The sequence below is a fragment of the Pinus tabuliformis genome, chromosome 7, assembly GCF_031772625.1.
Source record: "Pinus tabuliformis cultivar Carrire ecotype Pingquan chromosome 7, CPIR1, whole genome shotgun sequence".
NCBI classification, from domain to species: Eukaryota; Viridiplantae; Streptophyta; class Pinopsida; order Pinales; family Pinaceae; genus Pinus; species Pinus tabuliformis.
This window is the reverse complement of record NC_142293.1, coordinates 849,534,854-849,562,743: the sequence shown is the minus strand read 5'-3', so window position 1 is coordinate 849,562,743 and position 27,890 is coordinate 849,534,854. Positions and strand designations below refer to the sequence as shown.

Sequence of the window (27,890 nt, the reverse complement as noted above, 5' to 3'; positions counted from 1 at the left end):
GAGTTTAGCATAATAAGTATTAACCACAGTTATAAGGGAACAACAATTGCGATGATAATGGAACAGTAATCCGAATGAACAACAATCACAATTATAGGTAAACCGTAGCTAAATGAACAACAATACCAATTTGTAAATGAACAACAATGTCCGAATTAGACAACGCAATATGATTTCAGAATGAACAACTTAACATTTTCAGTTGCAAATAATAGTCTCACTATTCCAATGCAAATTCAATATAACAAAGCAAGTAAATGAAATTACAAGGAACAACAGATTACTGAATAAAGCAAATACAAGAAATCAAACCACACACGACTTGTAATCGGAAAACAATGATACAAAAAGCAAGTGATCCACTAGGGCCGGGCCCTTAGCCATCAGGGACACACTGCTACGGTTACTCCAGAATCAGACAATGGAGGAATAGCAACGAAGTTTATGTATTAATCATAAAAACAGAGTTACAGTGATCGCTCTTTAAAGAGAGTCGATGATCAAAGTTCAGATTGCAACAGCAAATTCTATAAATCAACAATAATTCGCCCCTTGGGCTTGCAACGCTGTCCCTTTTTATAGTGGCCAGGCGAAAATACCAAAAATACAGAGGGATTCGCCATATCTTTAATCTTCAGTTATCTTTTCATCCTCTTGCGCTGATATTGCATTTCTTCTTCCTTTTCCTGGTCCATGCGCTCCAATCTCGATTGCCTCGTCTGGATGCAGTTTCCTGTCAAAGGGACAGTAGTTGGTTTTTGCCTTGTCTTTTGCTCCGAAATGGTGATCTTCCATTTTCTTCATTTTCTGCATAGGAAAATGCAACAATTAGTCATTTTACATTAATCACAAATCCCCTTAACTTTATCATAATCCTTTATCATATACCCATCTTAGAATGTAAAGAAGTTATGAATTCAAGGAAAAGATAAAGAAATAAGTGGCAATTACATACCTTTTCTAATGCTCAACACACCCCCCTGCTTACCCTTTTTCATGCCCTCATGAAAACATTGTAATTGACATGCAAGGCAGTTAGGGAATAGGCTGGAGAAGGATTTTCAATCAGTGGTCTAAAACCATGATTTCTAGCTAAGACTTCAAAAATATGCCCTGTCTGACCTTCAAGCAATTCATATAAGGCTTTATATCTTGGTGCAGGATACCAGATGATTGGACTTCGGAACCTATAGCCTAACCAAGACAGGCCTTCTCTCAAGATGAGGTCACCATAGATAACCAAGCGGTCAACAGCTAGCTTAAAATTCTCATAATTGAATGGTTCTCTGTTTTGGATATTCCGATTAGAAGTCTGGTATCAGAATTTGGTTGTTGCTATGGCAAGGTCTTTGATGGTTAGGAAGTATTCTACCCCTTGCCGGATGACTGTTGTGTGAATAGGTCCCAATGTCTGGATCACACCCTTCGTTCTCATTAAGCTCCTATGTTTATTCCATAGTTGCAATGGGTTTCTAAGTTCACCCCTTACCCACAGATCTAACCCATTCTCCTGTCTCTAGAAGGTATTGTAGGCTTTAAGCCACTTTATCTGATTAACAACAAAAGAAATAAATGCCTGAAGCTCGATATCACCCACAAAAGGGCTAGGGTTTCCATCTAACACAACATTATGTAAATAAAACTCACATAACAATCGTTGAACTTTCACCCCGTAATGCTTACAATAGTTTATGAAATCGTCAATGGTTTTATCTCTATAGGCACCCCTGCCTTGACAGCCTTAATTTTCAATTGTAAATATCTTTCCATCAAAAAACAAAGCATAGTTTTTGGCGGGTGCCCTACACGCTAAAACATCAGTATACAGAGAACATAAGGTATCCATTTGATTCATAATTGTGTCTAGTCTATGGGTTACCTTTTTGACTTTTTCCTCTGCCCTTCGCCATCCATCGAAGGCTTGGCTTTCCGATGCATTGATGTTCTTTAGCTATTGTTGTAACTTCTGATATTTCTCTTGAGGAACAGTTTCCTCTGTGAGCTTTTCTATCGTTTGTTGGCCCTGTGCCAGATCTTTTTGCAGTTTTACTTTCCTCGGTCATTATCCATCATGACATTTTTGGGCTTGAGATCTACCTAGACCTCCTTATTGCAACATCTAGTTTTTATGGTCTGTGTTTCCTTCTCACGAACTATCCAGTTGGTCGTGCTGCTAGAGGACAGTGCCTCTATCTAGACTTCCTTATCACAAGGCGGTGTGTTGTCTGTTTGTGCTTCTGCATTTGTAACAGCCACATGCTGTTCCTTTTGGTCCTGAATAATAACAGGTTTGACCTGAGTCCTCTTGGCCGCCTTCTTATGGGGTTTTTCCTGGGTGGCTGCATGCTTTGCTCTAGGGGTTCTTTTTGAGTTTTTCCCCATTTTTAGGACCCTTATTTGTGGTCAGAGTTGTTTAATTACATTAAGCAGTGTCTGCTTTTCCTTTCGCAACTTTTTAATTTCATTTGTTTTCTTAGAAGGAACAACTGTTTCTTTTCTTGGGCCTGGGCTTTGTGTTTCAGGGATTGTACCCTCGCCTTGGCCAATTTCCATGTTTCCTTCTTGGAACACTTCTTCAGTGTTCTGTTGATCAGGTTTTTCAGGGGTAGAAACCCTGGTTTGTTCTGTTGTCTCCTGGGCAGCTTCTTCTTCTATTTCTTCTTCATCGTGCATTTCTTCGGGTGTACTCTGACTGGGAGAAAAGTGTTCCTGAGACTGTTCTTCTTCTTCCTCCTCGTCACCCTTCTCCCCAGATACACTCTTATCATGAGCAGAGTGATCCTGGGATTGTTCTTCTTCTTCCTCCTCGTCACACATTTCCTCAAACGCACTCTTATCATGAGCAGAGTGTTCCTACGGCCCTTCTTCGGTATCGGGGTTGAGTGGGTTGTGAGGTTGGACATACTCGCCCATGTTGGCCAAAATTCAGGCCAATTCATCTTCTTGCAAAGGGTTTTGCAGTGGACTTTTGTTGCGTTGCTCTGCTTCCTCCCCTTCTTCCTGACCGGATTGCTCAGTTTCCTCTTCCGGTTCCTCTTCTTCATTTTCCCCCCTTCAAGTTGTGGGGGTTGCTCGTCTTTTGAGTTGTGTATTTCCACAGGTTGGCTACTGTTTCCCTAGGAATTTCCCAACATTTCTCTGCTTCTTGCCAATTTGACAGATTGTCTTCGTTTCGGTGGTCTAATTGATGTGCTAGCAATGTGTTTACGTTTTGGGGCTGGCAAAGCCAATCCCCCATCTATCGAGAAGATCAATTCTTCCCAACTACTTTGTTGTTGGGCAAGATTGTAACTGACTATCAACCGAATTAAACCGTGATGGCTTACTACTGATTCTACATGGCGAGATTTTCTTATACTTCGGGCAACATCATGCAATAAAAAATTTAAGAACGCAGGCAAATTCACAGCACATTTTTGTTTTAACACAGCTAACAATTTGAGATGGCGTGGTCTTACCACATCTTTTCTGCCATCGCAAGTGATGTAGTTTTGGATAATTCTGGCCAATTCTGCCCAAGGCTCTCCCAGGGTTGCCGGCAGCACTCCTTTCCCTTTGACAGTAAGGTTCTGCCCTTCGTCTCAAAAGATGGTTATAGCGTCTTGCAGTCTCACCTTTTTCAGGGTCCATACTGGTCCAACGGCAGGCAGTCCCGAAACCAGTGTGGAAAAAGTCTGGAAAAAATCCCGATTTAATCCTAAAAACGCGATTTTTTGAACTAAACGATTTAATCCCCCGACTTTTTGGCGACTTTTTCACAAAGGAAAAAATCCCGATTTTTTCCTTATACTCCCGATTTAATCGGGAGTCGACCCAAAAACTCTGCCTCCCTTCCCAGGCCGCGGATAAAGAGGCCGCAAAGGTGAAAAAACTGTAAATTGAAGCTTCCATCCATGCATTTTCAAGTTATTGCATTGTATTGTTTGTCATACTTCTTGCGAGCATAGCAGTCTCATTTGTAATCTGTTAGTTTTGAGGTTAAGATATGTTTTTGTTTTCCAAGGAAAAACAAATCTTTATACTTCATATTTCTAGTTAGAAAGCAAAGTATACATTGGCTAAGCCTCCAGGCTTTCAGTGATCCAGACTCTAACAGCCACTGCCCCTTCAAAAGATTACAAAAGTACCAAAAGGACAGGCATACAACAGTCTTCCGTAGAAAGAACCCCACACCATCAAAAACATTGTTACAGTTGTTGAATGCTTCCAGAAGAAACAACAAAGAGGAGGTCATGAAGATCAAATAGCAACAACCTGTCCAAAAAAAACAAAACCAGTGCCTCAAAAAAGAACCCATTTTTCAGACAGGAACAAAGTACCTGTGAAATCTTGTGACAACAAAGATCCTTCCTACAATGAGAGCACGTTTTGAAAGGGAATCTTCTTTAGTGGTGAACTCCCTGTAAATGTGGGCAAAGGTTATGTATAAGAAGTGGATTTTACCTCCAAGAGTTTTTGAATAATAGATGCCAAGGCTAGGTTAGTAATCTGACATCTACTGTTTTCTCAGAAAATAAGCAGCTTGGAGTCACCAAGCGTTAATTTTCACATCTACTGTGATACTCACTGTTAATTTTCATTGGACCTACCACCTGACACCTTATTACCCAAGCAGATTACAATCTACTGAATAAATGCATGACTTATTTCTTAATACAATTAGCAGAAACAAAAATTAAAAGGGGAAGAGGATCTCAGTGACTGATTACTAGATGACTTTTAGATGACTCATGATATACATTTATTATATTTTTTGTTGAGATTTTGACTCTTGAGAGTTGAGACTCAGACAGGACCCAAAATTCAGGAGTTGATTCACTATTTTGATATGTGATGTAGCATTAGACTTCATATACATATTATATATTAGCTTTCTTTACATGTTTATGTGGAAATGCATTTATTTGATGTTGTGGATACTCTAGATGTTAAAAATAAAAATGGATAAGGTTAGTAATCTGACATCTACTGTTTTCTTAGAAAATAAGCAGCTTGGAGTCACTAAGCGTTAATTTTCACATCTACTGTGATACTCACTGTTAATTTTCATTGGACCTACCACCTGTCCCTGTTAATTTTCATTGGACCTACCACCTGACACCTTATTACCCAAGCAAATTACAATCTACCGAATAAATGCATGACTTATTTCTGAATACAATTAGCGGAAACATAAATTAAAAGGGGAAGAGGATCTCAGTGACTGATTACTTGATGACTTTTAGATGACTCATGATATACATTTATTATATTTTTTGTTGAGATTTTGACTCTTGAGAGTTGAGACTCAGTCAGGACCCAAAATTCAGGAGTTGATTCACTATTTTGATATGTGATGTAGCATTAGACTTCATATACATATTATATATTAGCTTTCTTTACATGTTTATGTGGAAATACATTTATTTGATGTTGTGGATACTCTAGATGTTAAAAAAAAAAAAAAAAAAATGGATAATTTTGTGTTTTTTAAATTTTGCCGACTTTTTGCCGACTTTTTCAAAAAACTCCCGACTTTGACGAGTTTTTCAACTTTTGGACCCTTGCCGAATTAATCCCGACTTCGACTTTTTCCACATTGCCCGAAACTTCAACAATTATCTCATATGTTACTGCTATTTGTCTCCCTCTCACCATGGAATGATTTTCCTGCAAATTCTGCAGAAATTCAATTGCCACCGTCTCGTTAGATTGTTGTAGACAGTTAAGGTAGGCTATCCATCCTGCCCTTACTAAGATTTCGCGTGCAGCGTCAGAGACCATTAACACCTGTGGCTCGTTGCGAATTGATCTGCCTCCCATTTTGTTTAAGCTTAGCACACTGTAAAAAACACAGAGATGTCGATGGAACAGCTAGCCGTTCAAATTTTAGCTCACTATTAAAAAAAACACAGAGAAGACGATGGAACAGCAAGTTGTTCAAACTTTAGCTCACTGTTAATTTTTACAGAGCAAAACACAGAAATGGCGTTGGAACAGCAAGCCATGCATGTTGGGAAATACAATACCGTTAGACTTGCTATTCCCAAGTTTTGATGAAGTCATAATACCTCCAAATAATGAGCTGACACGTATGCTAGTGAATTATGGAGATCACCCGCGCCCCCCTGAAATGTGATAGGCCGTCCTCGGTCGTCAAATAAAGGAGCAACATGCTGAACTGCAATCGTACAGTGGAATAAAGGAACAACGTATAGATCGATGACATGTTTACAAAAATGAGCGGATTACTGAAATCGAGGCTTATGATGGAAATCGCTAATAAATATGGAAATGCCGTGATATGATGTGAAAAATAGAGGATAGGACAGCTGACGTGAGTAAAAGTTTTTATGCGATCATTATCCACTTTAACCATCATGATCGACTTGTAAATGATTTTCATGTATAAAAGGTTCGAAAAAGTTATATGACATAATCTCATTTGCAATCACTATAAAGATATAAGAAGAAGGGTTTATAATGACTATTGGTGTAAAAAAATATGACTTCAATACCATCAGCAGAGCTCTGTTGCCCATAGGTGTCCATAACCTTGACAGAGTTGCTTATTTCACCCTTGGAACCATAATCCTTTGTGTATGCCTAGGAAAGTGCTGTGCAATGTCAGAATGGAGGCCATTGTGCTGGCTTGGTAACCAGATGAATCATAATGCCATTCACCAAGAAGGAGTGAAAGGTGGGCAGGCCGGCTCGTGATGAAACCTCCTGTTCCAAGGACTTGTTATTTTTCTGATGTGCCTCTTGGATCATATCCCTAGTGTGGTGGTCATAGTGGGAATGCCACTTCACTTTCTTCCTTATGATCATGGTAGGCTAGCTCTTAATGAGACCCCCTATCCTTCATCTGACAAATCGTGTTAGTAATCATATAGATATGTATCTTTTCTTTTTCTTCTTTTCTTTTATATAACACTTTCCTATTTATATATAGAGGGTGGCTCATCACTCCTTAAGAGTAGGGACGGTGGAAGAAGTCTAAACATCTCAATAGAAGAAAATATGTCCTTATTCTTATTCAATAATAATGATCAAAGAGAATTATGGGGATTCAGGAAGAACCATCATGATAAAAATAATCAATCAAATTGGTGTTAGTGAAAATAAAGACAGCAAAGTGATATGCATAATTGTGTCCTTTCTTCTTTTCTCTTATCAATTCAAAGCAATTTCTCTAAAGATAATGATTTTTCTTTGGTTTGCTGATTTCAGTATCCTCTAGTTTTTGTATTCTTGCATAAATGTATAGTTGTGCCTTAAATGACCATCACTCACAAAAAATCCTCTAAATGGTGAAGCACACATACACACAAAAAGAAGAAAAATGCACTCAAAAAGTGTTGTTCTTTAGATGGAACAGTTGTTGTTTCTTTAGAGGGACAACAAAAGAATATTTGCACACAAAAACTGCAGTTCCTTTAAGAGGAATAGCAAGCAAAAGAAAAACATACTCGAAACTGTTGTTCCTTAAGAGGAACAACAGTTGTTCCTTAATCGAAACAGCAAATAAAGCAAGCGCGAAACAAAAATGCGGAAATGTTGTTTCTTTGGAAAGGAACAACGAAAAACAAAAGTGTAGTGTTGTTCCTTCAGAAAGGAACAACAAAAAACGAAAGTGTTGTTCCTTTAAAAAGGAATAGCAGAAAACGAAAGTGTTGTTCTTTCGGAAAGGAACAACGAAAATGTGGATGTGTTGTTCCTTCAGAAAGGGACGGCAAAAAACGAAAGTGTTGTTCCTTCGGAAAGGAACAGCAAAAATGCGGAAATGTTGTTCCTTCAGAAAGGAACAGCAAAAAGGCGGAAATGTTGTTCATTCGGAAAGGAACAACAAAATGCAAAAGTGTTGTTCCTTTGGAAAGGAACAACAAAACGGTGAAAATGTTGTTCCTTCGGAAAGTAACAACAAAATGCAAAAGTGTTGTTTTTTCGGAAAGGAACAACAAAACGGCGAAAAAGTTGTTCCTTCGGAAAGAAACAGCAAAATGTAAAAGCGTTGTTCCTTTGAAAAGGAATAGCAAAACAGAGAAAATGTTGTTCCTTTGGAAATGAACAGCAAGATGTAAAAAAATGCAGAAATGCAGAAATCTGTACAGAAAGTAATTTATACAAGCAGAACAGAAAAAAGTTATGTACAAAATTTAAAAGCAATAAAATTACTTAGTGAACCAAAGGCGAGGAAGAATTCTCTTCCTCAACCAAAATCTGCATGTCAGAATCTTCCCGGAGTTGCTGGTAGAAGGATTCCCAAGTAAGCGGTTTATGGTACAGTCGCATTCGGTGGCCATTTGCTTTAAAGGTATGTCCAGATTCGTCAATAGTAGTCAAAGTAATAGTGCCATTGTCATGCACTTTCTAGATTTCATACGGTCCAAGCCAGCGAGTTTGAAGTTTTCCTGGAAAATCCTGAAACTTGGAGTCGTATAGGAGTGCCCAATCTCCTTCGTGGAAGATTTTCTTTTTGATCAGGGTGTTTTGCCATTTTGCTCTCTATTGTTGGATTAATGTATTGTGTTGAAGAGCCGAGAGCCTGATTTCATCTAGCTCGTTAATTTGCTGCAATCTATTACTATGGGCCTCATTTAAATCTAGACCGACCTCCTGTGCTGTTCTTAACGTTTGTATCTCGAACTCTATTGGAAAGATGTGTTCCTTTCCAAATACTAGCTGATATAGTGAATAACCAGTGGTGTTTCTCCACATTGTTTGGTATGCCCACAAGGCTTCTGGCAATCTTGTAGCCCAATCACGTTTGTGTGACGCAATGGTTTTTGTTAATATTGCTTCTATCACTTTATTCGTGCTTTCTACTTGGCCATTTGCCTGTGGGTGATACGGAGTGGTAATCTTGTGCTGAATATGATAATTTTTTAATGTTGCAGCAATTTTATTACCTACAAATTGTGGTCTTCTGTCCGTGATTATGTCTCTTGGGAGGCCATATCGCACAAATATTTGAAATAGGAAATGGATCACAAAGTCCTCTGTAGCTCTTGGAAGTGCCTCTGCTTCAACCCATTTGGTCACATACTCTGTTGCCACCAGAATATATGTTTTCTGATTTGATATTGGGTTGATCAAACCAACAAAATCGAGCGCCCAACGCTCAAATGGTTCGATTACTAGCTGTGAGTTTAAAGGCATTTCGTCAGACTGACCAGGGCGTCTTTCTCTTTGGCAATTGTCACAGGCTTGAACAAAAATTTTCGCGTCTTTAAAGATTGTGGGCCAATAATACCCTGTTTACAGAACTTTGTGACCAGTTCTTCGATCTGCGAAATGTCCGCCACATGGTTCGTCATGACAAGCTTTTAGAATGTCAAATATTTCGTCTTTATGAACACATCTTCTGATGTGCATATCTGCCCCTGTATGAAACAGGCAGCCCCCAATCCAAGAAAATAGGGTACTACGTTGCACAATCTGTTTTCGTTCATTGGGGGTCAGATGCTTTGGTAATTTGTCTACTGCTAAATAATTTGCAACATCAACATACCAGGGTGTCTTGATAGTAACAGAACATAAATGTTCATCTGAAAATTGATCTTCGACTGTTGCTGTGTCCACTGGTTTCGGCATCCATGAGAGGAAATCAACTACAGGATTTTCTTTCCTAGGTCGATCTTTTATTGTGATGTCAAATTCCTGCAATAAAATCAACCATCTTGTTACTCTACCGTTTGTAATTGGTTTATTTGCTAAATATTTTATGGCAGAGTGATCTGTATATAAAACAACAGGATATCCAGTGATATAATGCCTAATTTTATTTACAGCGTGTATTACAGCTAAAAATTCTTTTTCAGTAACAGTATAGTTTAGCTCAGCAGGTGACAAATTCTTGCTAATGTAATAGATTGCATATGGTTTTTTCTTCTTCCTGCCCAAGGAAGGCTCCAATAGCTGTGTCCGAAGCATCTGATGAAATTTGAAATGGCAGGTCCCAGTTTGGGCCTCTGAGCACTGAGGCTGTTGACACAAGCTTTTTTAGATCCTCAAAAGCATGGTCGCATTTATCTGTCCAGACAAAATCAACGCTTCCTGTTAGTGCGTATAGAGGTGTAGCTATTTGAGAAAAATGTCCTATAAATCTGCTGTAATAACCAGAAAATCCAAGAAAATTGCGTACCTCTATCTGTGTGGTAGGAGTAGGTGTTAACAAAATCATTTGAATTTTGGCCGGATCTACCTGTATTCCAGTGGCTGAGATATAATGACCTAGGATGAGTCCTTCAACCATCATCATATAGCATTTTTCATAGCTCAAGCAAAGCCTGGTGGCGATACATCGTTGCAGCACCTTTTCCAATGTGTCTAGTGCTGGGTCGAAATCATCTCCGTATGGTGTGAAATCATCCATGTATACTTCGAACCCTTCATTTATTAAATCTGAAAAGATGTTGAGGATGGCCCTTTGAAATGTCGTAGGGGCATTGCATAGGCCAAAGGGTAGGACTCTGTAGGCAAAAATTCCCCAAGGACAGGTAAAAGTAGTTTTGTCCTGGTCTTCAGGGGCAATCTAAATTTGATTGTATCCACTGAAGCCATCCACGAAAGAAAAAAATTTCTTTCCTGCTAATGTATCTAATACCTGATCAATGAATGGAAGGAGAAAGTGGTCTTTCTGAGTTGCTTTGTTTAATTCTCTATAATCTACACAAATCCTCCACTTTCCATTCTTCTTTGGCACCACTACTAGCAGAAAGACCCACTTGCTATCGGAGATGAGATAAATAAAGTTTACATCTAAAAGTTTTTGTAATTCGGTTTTCACAATGTCTTTCAAGTGAGGGTTAAGTCTCCGTTGGAGTTGGCGAACGGGTCTCGCATCCTTTTCTGTATAAATGTGGTGCGTACATAGCTGGGGATCAATTCCCTTCATGTCCGGATAATCCCATGCAAAAGCTTCCTTATATTTTCTCAGTAATTGGACCAGCTTTTCTTCTTGTTTAGGAGTCAGGTTATTATTGATGTTCAAAGTTTTTCTTGGCTCAATCTATAGTTTTGTTGTTTGAAACAGAGGTAGTGGGTATTGTTTGATCATGAGTGTCTTTGAGAGGATCTTCTTCTAGTTCATTGTCAAATGCTACCTCTATCATGTGACATTGTACACGGGATCTGGATTCAGCTTCGTTAATAAAGTTGTTAATAAAATCATCCTCTATTTGATCTTTAGAAACGAGGGCATCTTCTATGGTTAATGGGGATTAATGTTTTCTGTGAGGTATGATACAGGATGTTTGTTAGTTTTTATTATCGTTACACTTGGCTGGGCTGGAGGGTATAGGGCTAGATTCTTGATATTACTCCCTTTAGTTATGGTCATACTACCTTGTCAGCAACGAATGTAAGCATCAGCAAACACAAGCCAAGTTCTACCTAGAAGATTAACGGGTGTCCATCGAGTCGGTTTTTGGGGTTTATTATCAAAAAGTCGGCAGGGTATTCCCAGGAATCAACGGATACCATGACATCATGTAGTGTACCTTCTGGCCTAACTACTGCTCGGTCAGCCAGTTCTAATAAGGTGGAGATTGGTTCTCCTGATGTAATGCCCAGTTTTTGACAAGTGGTGGTTGTTAAAATATTAATTGCAGCCCCTAAATCAACTAAGGCATTTGAAAAGGTTTCTCCATTGATTTGCACTGTCACTATTGGATTTCCTGGGTCTTCATATTTGACAGGTGCTTGTCTTCCTGATAACAAATCAGATAGGGTGCCAACTAATTGGACTGTTGGGTTATTTGTTATTCTCCTCCTTGACTTTTTTAGACATAGCTCTTTGATGGTCTTTACATATATTGGGATATCTTGGATAACTTGGAGGAGTGGGATTTTTATGTACAAAATTTGTAGTTCTCCCAAAATATCAAAGTCAGGATGTTCTATAGGGCGCGGTATGATTAATCGTTCTGGAAATGGGGGAGAAGATGTCGTTGCTTGGTCATAAGTCTGTTGTCTGACCACATTTTCTTCTTGTAATGGTTGTTCTGCGGGTAACTGATTTTCAACTAGAACACTTTTATCTCCCTCGGTTTCTATAATGCGCCTAGACCTTAATTGAAGGTCTTTGCACTCCCTTAGATCAGTTTCTAGTTCTGGTGTTTCGATTATTTGAACGGATTGAACCGATCTATTATTTGGGTTCGGGTTGGGTTGGGCTGGGAGTTGCGGTCTTAAGTTGGACTGGGGATTTTGTTGTAGTGCTAGCAGTGTAGGTTGAGGGAGTGGAATGGTTCCTACTGGCTGATTCATCGGTCTTTGCCAGTTTGTCTGCCAGGCTTGACTCTGCGAAGTGGGAGGGGACCATTGTGTTGGATACACATTGTTTTGCCAATATGGTGGAGCGTAGGGAAAATTTGGCCAATTAGATTGGCTTGCTTGATTCGGCCATGGTGATGATGAAGGAAATGGTTGTTGTGACCAGTTTGAGAAGGGAGGTTGATTTTGCCACATTGTATTATATTGTTGAGCATGATATTGCGGAGGCTGGAAAGAAGAAGATGGATCGGGGAACATACCTGATTGTCGTGGCTTCCATTGACGGCGTTGATTAACTAAGTACACCAATTCTGGTTCTTCTTCTGCTTCTTTGTATACTGCTTTCAAACCAGGAAGTGGGGCAATTCTCCGTAGAGTGGTCTTTTGTACAAATAGCGCAGACTTGAACTACATCTGGTGGGCATTCTTTGTGGCTATGTTTCTTTCTGCACCTAGGGCAGAATATTCCCAGATTTTGCTCTGCTTCTGCTTGTTTCTGTTTCGCTTGCATAATATCGAGCTGTGTTGTCAAAGTCCCTAATATATCATTTGAAATTCTCCAATAAATTTCCGATTTCTGCGCGGGTTACTCCTTCTCCAGAGATCTTGTTGTCCCTTGTGAACCTGTCATGTTCTGTTGGTTTTAGCCTTGTGCTACCTCGCGAACTCTTGATACATAAATCAATGATGTTAGCAAAATCTTCTTGATAGATGTCTCATTTTCCCATAATATTTAGTGTTTCAATCCATTGTTCCTTCATGCATTTAATTAATGTTGTCTTTAGTACATTATCAGGTAAGGGTAATGATGCATACAGAGATCTTTGAAGATTATATTGAAAATGTTCAACATATTCTTCTAATGTCTCATTAGGTCTAGCTACCATCTGAAATATTTCATCCTTTAACTCTCTGGACCTACAATAATCCTGATATTTTGTCAGGAAAGCACTTTTCATCTGATCTCAGTCGTTTATAACACCTCCACCTAACCCCATAAACCATCGTAAAGCAGCGCCTTTTAATGTAGAGGGAAATAGTTTCAGCTTTTGGGGATCGATGGTATAGTCGTACCCCCTGCACAGCACATCGAATTCGAACAAAAATGCGTCTGGATCTTCCGATGTTAAGCCATGAAATGTAGGGATATGCTGAAGAGGAATGGCCTTCATAGGTGCATTAACTGCAGTATCTACAATGGGATATTGCAGTGTGGAGGTTTGGGGAGTTTGCTTGTTCTGGGCCATTTGATCAAATATGTGCCAATATCCTTCTGGGATTTCTAGGAAGGTATTCCTATGCTGGCTATAAGGAGCAGGAATGGTCTTAACAGGAATGGCCTTAACAACACTTCCTTTGTCTGGGATGATGAGAGTTCCCTGCTGAACTAATGTCTGGGGGGATTTTAGCTCTTGAGGTTCTTCAACTTCGTTCTGAATGACTTTTACAACACATCCCTTATCTAGGCTGCTTAATGGCTGAACAATTCCAAGAGGAGATCTTGGTTCCTCAGTTTCCCCTGTTTCTCCTTTTCCCTCGCAGAGATTACTAAGGTTCCCTTCTTGTAATGATTGTGGGCTAGAATTCTCAATTTCTTGAAAATCTTGCTCCTCTATTTGGCTGTGCACCTTAGCAAAGGCTACAGATGGTGATCCTGTGGCCTAAAGGGAACTAGTAGGTTGTCTAGAAACAACTTTTTTAGGTCCTACTGAAGGTTGAGATTCTGCTTTTTTAAGGATTTCGTCTATAAAGGTCAATCGGCCAAGGGTCACTGGCCCCTTAGGTTTATTAGGCTTGGGCAGTGGTTTAAGATTCTTTTCAGGCCTTTTCTGCTTAGTCATGCACACAAATCAAATGCTTATTTCTACCCAAAATAACAACAATTATGCAGGAAAGCGGGTGGGGGAGCAGGGCTATTACATGCTCCATACGCAAGTTCTTACCTTCCGTTTTTAAAACCCAACTCTCTCCTAGCAGGTACTTACACTACTCTCAAAAGAAATAAATGGCTACACTCTTCCCCGACAATGGCGCCAAAATGTTTAGTAAAAAGGGTCTTCTTAACCTCTATTTACCCTACAATAATTATTAATCCAAGTATGATTTGTTATCTCAAGAGTGTACTCAGTCTGAGGCGGTCACTTGTCAAGAGTAATGCTAATAGTATAGTGCTTTTACAAAAGTAAACAAATGCTAGAAATGAACTCTAAATGTAATGGCAAGAAACTTAAATGCTTTGTAACTAGATCATTCACTTAAGAAACTACAGCAATCATCAGTCAAAGATGCAATAATGATAACTCTTTTCTTTGTAAACTGATGCAAATGAAAATCAATCAAAGAGAAGATCTCCAATCTAGGAACTAGACAGCAATAGTCAATGTTTGCTACAGTTGCAAATCGTTATGTTCACACCAAAGCAAATACTTGAAATGACAATTCAATTGACAGAAAAAGGAACAACAACTAATCTGTTGAAAAGATCGAACAACAAAACTTAACCTACAAGAATAAATCAAGCAGCAATCGTAACCGAAAGGAATTGAACAGTAATCTTTAACTAGTAAATGAACTGAACAACAATCCAAGAATGGAACAGCAAACCTAAGTAAGTCTATGAAATATTGAACAACAAACTTAACTGTAAACACGCAGCGAATCTAGAACGATGGAATCAATAACCTGAGTTTAGCATAATAAATATTAACCACAGTTATAAGGGAGCCGCAATTGCAATGATAATGGAATAGTAATCCGAATGAACATCAATCACAATTATAGGTAAACTGTAGCTAAATGAACAACAATACCAATCTGTAAATGAACAACAATGTTACTCCGCAAATGAACAATACTATCAATCTGTAAATGAACAACAATGTCCGAATTAGACAACGCGATATGATTTTAGAATGAACAACTTAACATTTTCAGTTGCAAATAATAGTCTCACTATTCAAATGCGAATTCAATATAACAGAGCAAGTAAATGAAATGTCAAGGAACAACAGATTACTGAATAAAATAAATACAGGAAATCAAACCACACACGACTTGTAATCGGAAAATAATGATACAGAAAGCAAGTGATCCACTAGGTTCGGGCCCTTAGCCACCAGGGACGCACTGCTACGGTTACTCTAGAATCAAATAACGGAACAGCAATGAAGTTTATGTATTAATCATAAAACAGAGTTACAGTGATCGCTCTTTAAAGAGAGTCGATGATCAAAGTTCAGATTGCAACAACAAATTCTATAAATCAACAATAATTTGCCCCTTGGGCTTGCAACACTGTCCCTTTTTATAGTGGCCAGGTGGAAATATCAAAAATACAGATATCCTTAAGATAGCGATCTCTCAGAATCAAAGGATCCTAGGGGATTCGCCATATCTTTAATCTTCAATTATCTTTTCGTCCTCTTGCGCTAATATTGCATTTCTTCTTCCTTTTCCTGGCCCATGCGCTCCGATCTCGATTGCCTCGTCTGGATGCGGTTTCCTGTCAAAGGGACAACAGTTGGTTTTGCCTTGTCTTTTCCTCCGAAATGGCAATCTTCCATTTTCTTCATTTTCTGCATAGAAAAAGGCAACAATTAGTCATTTTACATTAATCACAAATCCCCTTAACTTTATCATAATCCTTTATCATATACCTATCTTAGAATGTAAAGAAGTTATGAATTCAAGGAAAAGATAAAGAAATAAGTGGCAATTACATACCTTTTCTAATGCTCAACAACTGCGTTTAGAGTTGTCCTCACCATCAACTCCTGATCCCACATGGCCCCTATGGAAGTCAGTTGGTCCCGGATCTCCTTCAATCTACCAAGGAAGTGATCTATCCGCTCCCCCTTCTGCATCTGGTATGACCGCCGCTGATTCTCAACTAACATCTTCCTCTGCATGGAAGTATGTTAATACAACGTCTTTAAGGTGTCCCACATTTCCTTTGACGTCTCCTTCTTAGCAATATGTTGGACCACATGATCCTTGACCCCATCAAGGTTGATACATTTCGCTTTGGCCATTGCCTCCTCGTACTTCTCATTATTAGCCGGGTCAACTGGGATAGCCACTGTTCTCAAGGTGAAGGCCTTGATGCGATGTTTGTCAAAAATGGACAGGATCCTGGCCTTCCAGACCACAAAGTTGGACGCCCCGTCCAGCCTGTCCTGATCCCTCAGTCCATTCATGGCCATCTCTTTGTCCTTCTTGTCGACTCCTCTGAGTCTCCACTTCCCTTTGGAAGTTCTCTCTTCGACTCCCTCTGAGTCGCTACTTTCTGTCTGGAAGTTTTCTGCTAGACTCCCTCTGAGTCTCGATTTCCCTCCTGAAAATCCACCTGCCAACCGTCGAGTCGCACCTCTCCGATCTCCTATTCAACTGCAATACTGATCCGGATTCCTTGGCTAGAAATATGCCTCGGTAGCGACTCCCTCTACCTTGGTTTTGCCTTGTTAGGTACTGTTCTACCCACAACACCCCACCAGCTTCACTCCTCACACTCTGCCCACAACTTCCTATGCCCCAACAACTGAAGGACTAAGCCTCTAGGCTCTGCGCAATCCCGGCACTAGCTGAAATGCTCCCCTAACTAACTGCGTCAACCCTCCTGGTCTCTGCGTGGCTTTGCGTGAGCCTTTTTCTTCCCTCCTCAGCCTCTACGCTACCCAGACTAATGACGTAGTCCCTTTGCGCCAACCCTTCTTTTGTCACTTTCTGCAAGGAACAACTTCTGTCACTCGGGACAGTTGTCTCTGCTGCAAATGCTCTGCTTCAGCTGGTGCCTTCAACTCTCCTGTGATCTGCAACCATGCTCTGATACCATGTTGAAATTTCTAAGTCTAACCGTTAGAAATTTTATCTGTATTCTTTTGGTTTATTTCTCCTACTTGTTAATTACAAACAAGTTATTTAAACATATAAACATCGAAATAAACACAATACAGTCTCAACCATCTACAAATCAACAGTTGAAAGAAATAGCAAACACACAAGTGACACCGTTATTTTTGGACAACTCGTCCCCGGAAAAACCCAACTTGGGAAAATCGGTGCAACAATTTTGAGGGTTATTTATTATGCAGTATATCCTTGAGTACAACTGGGTGCCAAACTGGCTCACCCAACAGAGAAAAATAACCAGCAGTAATACCTCTCTATTCAGAAGTAGATATTCAGAAAATCTGCCTCACGAAACCCTCTCCAGCACAACTAAAGCACTGTGTCAACCCTCTTGGCCTCTGCGTCGGCCTCTAAACCCTCTGTGTCAGCCCTCTGAGGCACTGCGCAGCCTTTACAGCCTTTTGCATCACTCCTGCTACCCTCTGCGTGATGACACAGTCCCTCTAGCCTCTGCGTTGTCTTAGCTAGCCTTTGCGTGGCCTGCTCTAGCTTCTACATCTGCCTCTCTGTCTCTACGTTGGTCTCTCAGCACTATCTCTGCTTCTCTGTCCAGTAGTCACTGCCCCTCGCTGCAAATTGATCATTGATTTGACTTTTCTTAGCAAACCCCACTCTAGAAAATCGAATCACTGATCACTCTTGTGTATTCTCCAACTGACCCTCAAGCCTCCTCTTTTACTTTTCCTGTTGGTCCTTCAACGGTCGAGATTACATTTCTAATCAACGACTAAGATTAGATTTGGCTTGACCCATGTCTTTTGAAACCTTCTAACCCAGTTTTATATTAATACCCATTAATATTTTATTTTTCTTAAGTTGACTTAGGAACTCCGTTAAAAATATTAATTATTTTAATATCTCCTAAACTGGGTAGAATCTGCCCAAACCATTTTTGGGTCTTAGAGATCTCATGTGCTTTAGCCAGTCTACCAATTTTCATGGCTACAACACATCCGATGCTACCCCAAATCAATAGTTTATGTGTGATCCTTACTGCAGTGATCCTTGAATGCATGCTTTTTCTTGCCTTCTAGGAGCTGAATATTGAATCTGTTGTATCTATGTAACTTCGGATCTCTAGGGTCAGAAATTTTATCCTGTGGTAGCCCTCTGAGTCCTCTTTCCAACCCCACAGGTCTGATCAAGATTGGATTCTTCAAGAAAGAGTTATGCCCAATCTCCCTCGATGACCTGATTATAGACTCGAGTGAACTTGTATGAAGTGCCATGTGTCACTGTTGCGATCTTCGGCCTGGAAAACGCTACTCAACAAACTACAGCTCGTCCTCTTTCTGTGACTATTTACGAAATTTGAATCCAATGCTCAGAGAGAAAGTTATGACGATTTTCCCAACGTCACTTATTTGACATGGAATTCCGAGAGCCTGCAAAAACACTAACTTCCTCATATCATATCTTCAAAATTATAGCGAACCAAGATCTAAAATTCGGTCATGAGGTTCTGTAATGACCCACCTATAGCTATAAATAAAATACAAATATTAGCATACATACGAGACCTCCATACGATAACTACGTATGCATGGACCCGTATGTAACGCACTATATATGATAAATCCTCAAACGAACAAAAAATGTTAGTTTTAATGTTAAATTTTAATTTGTAAATTAAAATTTATGAAATTAATAAAATTAATTAATTAAAATTATAAATTAAATTAATTCATTAAAATAATAAATAAACTTTATCAAATCAAATTTACATATTCGAATAAAATCACCAAATCAAATAAGATTTTGTTTTATAAAATTAACACGTATCAAAATTAGGACACAGAGATGGAGGGAGGTGGTGAACGGAGACTTAAAAGAAGGAAGGTTATCTTGAGAGAAAGGGGGGGGGAAAGAATGATCAGAGGGCGGTTGGAGGAAGTACAGTTGAGAGGAGGAAAAGTTGTAATACGAAGTTATCGACAGTAAGGACTGAGCCTTGTTTGTTCTGAAGTTTTTGGGCACGGGGGAAACAAATTGCAGCAATTGAGAAGCATTCTGGACTGAGTACCTAGGTTGTACTCAGTTTGGCTGGGAGGTTATGGTCTTTTGGTAACAGGAGCGAGAGCTGGAGCAATTCTGAAGCCTCTTCATCCACAGGAACCCAGGTAGGTACTTCTCATCAAATCAATTAATTTGATATATGAATTTTGGTTAAATTTTAAAGCAGGTTCATGAAGAGTTCATATTCTGTTTAGGCTAAATATCTGGTTAAGTTTTGTTTAGGCTAAATATCTGGTTAAGTTTTTTTTTAAGCATTACAGGTTCATCAAGCTTTCAGCTCAAAAGGGTTTTAATTTTAGCTTCCGAAGTTTCATAGGAAAAAAGTTATAGAGAAAATGCCACGATGACCTGATTGAAGCCACAAAATCCCTCCAACGTTCACTTTTTGAGGACTTTCTCAACTCAAGACATTCATATAAATAGTGACCCTTATATCCTTCATATAAAATGGATTTATATGATAAATCATGATAAATGACATGATAAAGAAGAGTAGAAATAGATGAAATAAGTGTTAAAAACTAATAATAATAATGATATATTAACGGCCCAACACACCCCCAAACTGAATATATTGCATTTCCTTATGCAACAAAAAACTAAATATATTGCATGTCCTCATGCAACCCAAAGACAAAACCCATGTGTTAACCAAGCAATAAAGAATTGTTCATCCTAGCTCATGAAATGGATGGAACAAATGAATTCTTCCTCAAATAATGAATATTCAATTTTAGCAATCTTGATGAAGGCGTAACAATTTTTACATTGACGTCCAACTTATGTGTATATGAAGTTGCACCAAAATATGATATAAGTGACAACAAACTTCAATGACCACAACCAATTTTGAGTGTCATGCCACAACCCCATAGGGTTTTAGCCCACTAACTGGGGTTACTAAATTCAAACATGAATATCTCTCAAACCGTGAAGAATTGCTTGGCGTGCCATATATCAAGTTTCAACCGAAACATCTCGACGAGTAGAATCCATCTAGAAGATCCTTGACTCGGAATAGAGTAAGTTGTCAAGTCAAAATGCCCATGCAAAATCGGGGTAGCCCCTAGTGCTACTTGCGTTGACATCAAGGACAACCACTGATCAACAATCTCCCCCTTTGGCATTGATGGCAACACAAGTACTCCTCCTACGATCATGACACCTCTTCCTACTGCCTTCTCTCCCCCTTTGTCATCAATGGAAAAGGGTAACTCCCCCTGAAAACAGCCATCCTACGGACCTGTACACACCTCCACTCCCTCTTTCTACTCGAGTAGTAAGAGAAAGAGTTTAATGAAAACTTGGGAGAATCCCAAGCTTTTGGCGAAGATACTCAAATGTTGCACGAGGCAATGGTTTGGTAAAGATGTCAGCAATTTGTTCCTTTGTGCCAACATTTTCAAGCTTGATATTCTTTTCATCGACCTGCTCTCTAACGAAATGATATTTAATTAGCATGTGCTTCATTTTGGAATGCATCACAGGATTCTTGGAGATACTGATGGTGCTGGTGTTATCGCAAAAGATGGGAATAGTCTCATCGAACTTGCCTTGAAGATCTTGCAGAGTTTGCTTCATCCAAAGAACTTGAGTACAAGAAGTTGCTGTCGTGACATATTCTGCTTCTGCTGTGGATAACGAGATTGAAGACTACTTTTTACTTAACCATGAAACAAGACAACCACCTAGATAGAATGTTGCTCCAATGGTACTCTTACAATCATCAACACTTCATGCCCAACCTGCATCTGTATAAGCTTAGATGACTAGATCATTTCCTTTGGGATACCATAAACCATATTCCGTTATGCCCTTAAGATACCGAAGAATTCTTTTGACAGTAATAATATGAGATTCTTTTGGTGCTACTTGGAATATTGCTATTTGTCCAACTGCCTACATCACATTAAGCCGAGAGGCTATCACGTATAAAAGACTACCAATCATGGATCTATACAACCTTTGGTCCACATCCTTTGACGAATTTTCTAAGCTTAACTTGTAACATGTTACCATGGGGGTAAGCACTGGCTTGTAATCTTCCATCTAGAATTTCTTGAGCATTTCTTTGATGTACTTGGTTTGATATACGAATATTCCTTTATCCTGCTGAGAAATCTAAAGCCTTAAAAGTATTTCAGTTCGCCAATCATAGTCATTTCAAACTCACCTTGCATTTTTGTGGCAAAGTCTTTACTTAACCTGTCATCATTGCTTCCAAAGATTATATCATCCACATATATTTCGATAATTGTTAAGTTATCTCAATCCACTTTCACATAAAGATTGCTGCCAGCGCTTCCTTTCTTGAATCCATGTTGATGTAAATATCCGTCAAGACGAGCATACCAAGTCCTAGGAGCTTGCTTGAGACCATATAGAGCCTTCTTTAATCTACAAACGTAGTCTTCTTTGTCATAGAGCAGAAAACCTTCAAGTTGTTCAATGTAAACTTCTTCCTCCAATTCATCATTTAGAAAAGCTAACTTAAACTTTGCAAGAGCTTGAGCCTCTTCCTTCGGAGGTTTTGTGATTAAACCCTTAACATGTTCTACAACTTCGTTTTTTATGAGGATTAAATCAGTCCTCTTATTTCATGCAAGAAAGTTTGATGACCCAACCAACTTATTGCTCTCCTTGCAAAAAGACATTTTTATAGATTCAGATGTGGACATAAAGATACTTACTTGTGAAGATACTCCTTGATGACAATATCTTCAATCTGTTGCCTTCTTGAGTTTGATGATGATATGGTAATAGAAGATTTCTTCTTGAAGAAGATGTCTTCCTTCAAATAGTGATCCTTGTCTTAGAGAGAGGGAGATCACCTTGACTTCTTGATGATGTTAACAACTCCTTTCTTGCTTCCTTTAGATGAGTAGACTTCAAGATGTTTCGATCTTCTATTTGAGTAGAGATAAGGGTCTTTTGAGATCTTCAAGGTTCCCAAGAATGCTTTTAGTGTGGGCTTCTTCTTTGATTGATCTAGGGTTTTGATACTTCCTTCAAGATGATGATGAAATCCTTGTCTTTGAAATGCCTTGGAGATGAGAGGATCTTCTTGATACTTTGAAGCCCTTGATATTCTTCTAGAACTTCGGTCCTTGAATGTCCTTTATTGAGTTGCCCTCCCTTAACTTGTTACCTTAGCTCTGAAACCATGTTGAGAAATCTAAGGCAGCAGTAGTAGGTGATTTCTCTTGCTTGATGATAATTGCTTGTGAAGGCTTTTTACTTTTCTTGATTATATTGTTCTTTAGCTTGATTATTAGTGTGTTCTCTTCATCAAACAGCTACCAAAACATAATAAACAATGAGACAAAGGACACGAGATATAGGCTACCATCCAGGGCCAAAACCTCTCCAATCTTGAGAGGAAAACCCACCAAATTCTTCTTCTTATGGAATCTTCAATTAATGAATTCCAAGACCAAGACCCTTGACCAAAACACCCCTCCAAGACCAAGTCAATTCCTTTCTTCGATGTGCCTTTTTTCGACAAAATCAACCTTAGTCAAACTAGCCTTCTAGTAGCAGCAACTTCTTCACTGTAATTCGACCTAACTACAAAAATCCTAGATTGTGCGTGTGACCAAGATCATGGAGAAATCATCCTCCTTTCTTCTTTGTTTGGTCAGACTTCCTTTTAAACAACTTGGCCTTTAAGATGACTACTTTTCCTCCCCATATTGGACTATTATGGCGACTTTAATAATTGGTATTCTAGCAGTAGAGAGAGCCCTAATCCTTCTTGCACATGCGAGATGTTTAAGCTCAAAACAGATCCAAATATCTCGGTCTTCTTGCTTCACTTTTTCGCTTATCCAAGAGGCTTCTAACTCGCACTTATTTTCCTTCTTTGCTTGCTTGAATGAATGATGACCTAGAGTGACACTGAGTCCTTTATATATGCTTCTCTTCCATGCATTAAGGTCGGTTTGACATCATCTTTAGGCTGACATGTCCTTATGATAGGCCGACTTGTATGTAGCACATTGACAAGGTCTTGGAGGGTTTGTTTGACTCATCCTTTGACTTAAATAATTTTTCTTATAATGTGTAACATGCCCACAGGGGTCTTTCATACATGACAATGACTTTTAATGGCTTGATGACTCAATGACCAAACTAAGAGCTCACAATGGGAGATGACCTAAAAATAAATTTTCCTTGAGCATGAAACCCATGCCTCAAGACTCACAATAATAATTTTATTTTTCTCTTTTCATTAAATACATAAAATCATGATTACATATGTTATTATGAAGACTAAACCTAAGACTAAACCTAGTTACATTTTTCAACTTAACTCATCCTTCACTTGGGTGAATCTTTTGGTTAGGTAAGAAATCACGAACTTAGACTTAGTCACCTTGATGTTTCTGAGTTTATCTCTGAGTGTCACCTTGATGTTTCTGAGTTTATCTCTGAGTACCAATATTTCTGGCCTCACCCGTACCCTGGTGCAACCCTAAGATAGCTTTCCACATGGCCTGAGTTGTCTTTTTTCTAGAAAGGTGACATATGATATGATCCTTGACTCCTTCAAGGATTATTCTTTTGGCCTTTGCGTCCTTCTTATTATGTTGGGTCCATTGCTGAAGATCTGTTGGTGCAACTAGTGGTCTCTCTACAAATTCCCAAACTCCTTGCTCCTCCAAAGCTATACCGATCCTCTCCTTCCAAGAACAGAAATTCAAGACCCCATCAAGGTAGTCCTCAAATCTTAGCCCCAAATGTACCATTTTGCAAGTTCGAATTGCTTAGAATCCCTTGCATAGAGCCTGCTTGAGAAGCCCCTACGAGGATTATGCCTTGGTCACACAGCCAAAAACCCTAAAGTGAACTGCGTCCCCTTTCTTGCATCTTTCACTTGCTTCTAAGGAAAATAACATGCTTTTTGGTCTTCAATCAGAAACCTGCTATGATACCATGTTAGCTTTCTAATACCCAACTACTAATTTAATAAAAATTCTAAGAGGAGGAAAACGAAAATTGAAATCCAAACTCTTTTACTAAATATGTTGAGTATTCTAACAAATAATAGCAGCGGAAAATAAAATCACAAAGACACAAGCACACAATAAATAATACACTAGAATTTACCTAGGAAACCCCAACTGGGGAAAACCTACCAACTTGTGTGTTTTATTATTATTTTGCTCAGTAAAAATCTCTGAAAATTGATTACAAATACTGGGAAAAATTCCCATTCAATTTGTTGTCCCTCAACACACTGTTTTGCATCTCTATAACCATATGTACAGACTCGTATAGGGTATTCGACCCTCCTACATAGGATGACTCGGCCTCGGTAAGTGAGCACACTGCTAAAGAAATTACTAAGGTTATTCAGCCTCTTTCTCTCTACCCTAGCACGCTAAGGTGGAATTTCTTCTTGCTGAGTTAAAACACACAAGTCTCTAGTGCGTGATGATGATAGCCAAGTCTGCACCCTTCCTCTTTTATAACCTCAAACTAGCCCATCAACTGAATTCGAACTGGCCTATTAACTGAAATCGAACTATCAAGATCGATTTGCTATTTTTGACTATAGGAAAATTAGAAATTTTCCTAAGTCAAAATTAAGTGAAAGTATCACTGCGCCTTAGCTTCACTTGTGGGTTCCGCTGCCAAATTTAATGATATTCTAAATTTAGCAGAACCCTTCCATCTCTAACTTCAATTAACAGTGGTTGCTTCAACTCTCTATTGTTGTGTAACTAGAGCATTGCAACTCTCCCTGCTAGTGTTTGAGGGGCATTAAATAGGGAAACAACGTTTTTAATAGGGTTTCCATGGACTTTCTTCTGCATTCTAGCCTTCATTTTGAGGTGTTTCCCAAGTAGACCCAAGGGTGTGTCATTTTGAGATATGATAGACCTTGAGGGTGACATTTTGAGCTATAACAGTTATGCATCCTACTTACTTGGTATTATTGAAGTAATTCTTTGCAAGTGTCTATCCTTTAGAAGTTTAGCTTGATCTTTGTTGGAATCAATGCAAACACCCAATTATGGCTAGTATGAACGTATTGCTAAGAGTGACAAGTACAACAAATGTAATAGTTAGAAGGCAACTTCTAGTTGGGCCAATGTGAACAAAAATATTGTAAGAACATGGGGTAACTAATTGATATCCACTACCAGGAAAAGACGAGCCAATTTCTTCAAATACCATTATGTAAACAATATAGAACCAACTAAAAAAATTTTATCAGACTACATTACAAGAGAAAGCCACAATATCTCCCAAAAACCACAAGGCCCTAATATCAGTTAATGTGATTGGAAATAGAGCAATATGAGAAGGTCATAATTTTTTTTTTTTATGAAAATAGAAGGGATGCCAAAAGAAGATTATTAACTTTGAATGAATGTGCACAAGAGATGAGGCCCTTAAGTATAAAGAGGACCTCTACACATGAGTGCCACATGACCAAGACATTATCTGGAATGAGGTGAGACCTTGTAGTCAACACCTTGCTTGAACTCACGTGACCTTAATAAAAGACCAAGACCTTACCTAAGCCAAGCTGAGATATTTCAATTGGGTCCTTACATCAATTATGTTAAGACCCTAACAAAAAGTTCTCACATAAGCTCAAGTGAGATCTTAGAGTTGAGGTGAGAACGAGGACCTTAGGCAAAGCTTCCGACCAAGACTTATCTTCGGCTCACGTGAGACCCATTAGTCAAGACCTAACCTGAGCTTAGAACCAAGACCTTACTTGCTTGAGTAGAGTTCGGGACCAAGATCAAACCATCTAATGAAGGGTTGCCTATGACAATACCTGAGTAGAGATTAGGGAAGAACAAGATCAACTGTTATATCAAAAGTAAGGGATAATTTTTGTTAAGGTATATACACATACCTTAATTGAACTAGAAGCATTGGATCTTTCTGCTCAAGTTAGGTTAACCTTACATTTGCTAGAATGTCACAAGTAAGGAAGGTGGACTAGGTCATTTTGCAGACTTAGACACCCTATATATATATATATATATACACACACACAGATTGTGATGAGCAGTTAGGGTGAGAAGGCAAAACATATTAAGTATACATGGAAAAACATGTTAAGTAAACATATATTTGGGGGGCAGTTAGCAAAACTTGCGAATACCACATATTTTATTAATTTGGTTACCATAAGTATTTTAAAGATACTTAATGCCATCAGATGCAAATCTATTATCATGAGCAGTAAATAAAGAAGACAAATACCGTCCCGATGTTCCTGAATAAGTTTTCGATGGCAAAGGAATATGTTTAGGGTTATACACATACCTTAATTGAACTAGAAGCATTCGATCTTTCTGCTCAAGTTAGGTTAACCTTACCTTTTGCTAGAACGTCACATGTAGGTAGGTAGGTTGGACTAAGTCATTTTGCAGAGTTAGACATTCTATATATAGAGAGAGAAACTGTGATGAGCAATTAGGGTGAGAAGGCAAAACATAATAAGTATACATGAAAATACATGTCAAATAGACACATATTTGGGGGCAGTTAGGAGACTTGTGAATACCACATCATAATTATTTAAAAGATACTTAAGGCAATCGGATGCAAATCTATTATCATGAACAGTAAATAAAGAAGATAGATACCATCCCGATATTTTCGATGGCAAAGGAATAACACCAGCAATGACCTTCCCAGCACAACAAACCACAGGGCAACAATAAGTCATTATGCGCGGCTTATGAGACAGCATTCAGTTCACACATTTTAAACTTTGCAATATATAGCTCAAGGCTCAATGAGGGTTAATTCTCAATAGAGCTCAAGGCTCAACTAGGGTTAATTTGCAATATATAGCTCAAGGCTCAAGTAGGGGTAATTTGTAATATACATGTCAACCCCCATTAGGGTTCATTCTAGGGTTTCAAGACTGAGTGCTCATTCCTAAGCTAGCGTTAATTCATAGGGTTTCGAGATTGATAGCCCGCTCCCAAGCTAGGTTAAACCCCTGGGTATATTAATATAAACTTTAGAGTGCATAGCTCAAGGTTAATGCAGTGTCAATTCATGTGTTAATTTTCCCCGGTATTATTATAGAAACAGAAATCGAAGTGCATAACTTTAGCAAAAAGCCTAAATGCATAGTTGAAGACAAACATAGCGGTATTAATGTATATCAAAGATCGACTTCACTTCAGCAGCTGCCAGACAATTACTCAATTATTGCCATGAGTACTCACACAAAACTTATAGAATATGCAGGAAAATAAGAAGATAAAAAAGAATTCTGGTCATGAGTACTCACAAAAACAAATTATGAAATTTAAAAGAAAAGAAGATCAAAAGGAAAACTGAGGTCATCATGCCGTTGAAACCTTGAACAAGCGCAGCTACAATGTCTTCTGTGCTGGTTTTATGTCTTCCACAGTTTTTGTGTAGTCTGCAAAATCAATCTAATTTAAAATCTGCACATCCTTTTTCTGCAAGAGACATTGTAGCTGTAGCTGTTCGAGGTTTCATCCGTTCCCTGTAATTTTCCATGGGCTTCCTTTCAGACCTTGATGTTCATCAAGAGGCGCCAACCAGTATAGAATCCTCACCATTGCAACAACATTGGGTGGCGGACTCCATTCCAGATGCGCCGTTACTTGCCATAAACGTTAGGTTTTTCAGATAATAGGGGATTTTTATGCCAGACTCCAGTAAAAATCATTCCAACCTATCATCGATCATGAACG

At 38.8% G+C, this 27,890-nt stretch overlaps 1 long non-coding RNA gene across 3 annotated transcripts; it reads right to left on the bottom strand.

The window, feature by feature from the left end:
- Positions 1-364: 364 nt before the first annotated feature.
- Positions 365-27,890, bottom strand: LOC149250293 (uncharacterized). 3 transcript variants are annotated; one of them, XR_016266824.1, is made up of 2 exons: positions 27,753-27,890; positions 365-807 (listed from the first exon to the last, which is right to left on the bottom strand). It is a non-coding gene; the product is annotated as an uncharacterized LOC149250293 (long non-coding RNA). The 3 variants fall into 3 exon arrangements; XR_016266825.1 differs by lacking the exon at positions 27,753-27,890 and adding an exon at positions 14,901-15,145; XR_016266823.1 differs by lacking the exon at positions 365-807 and adding an exon at positions 15,369-15,833.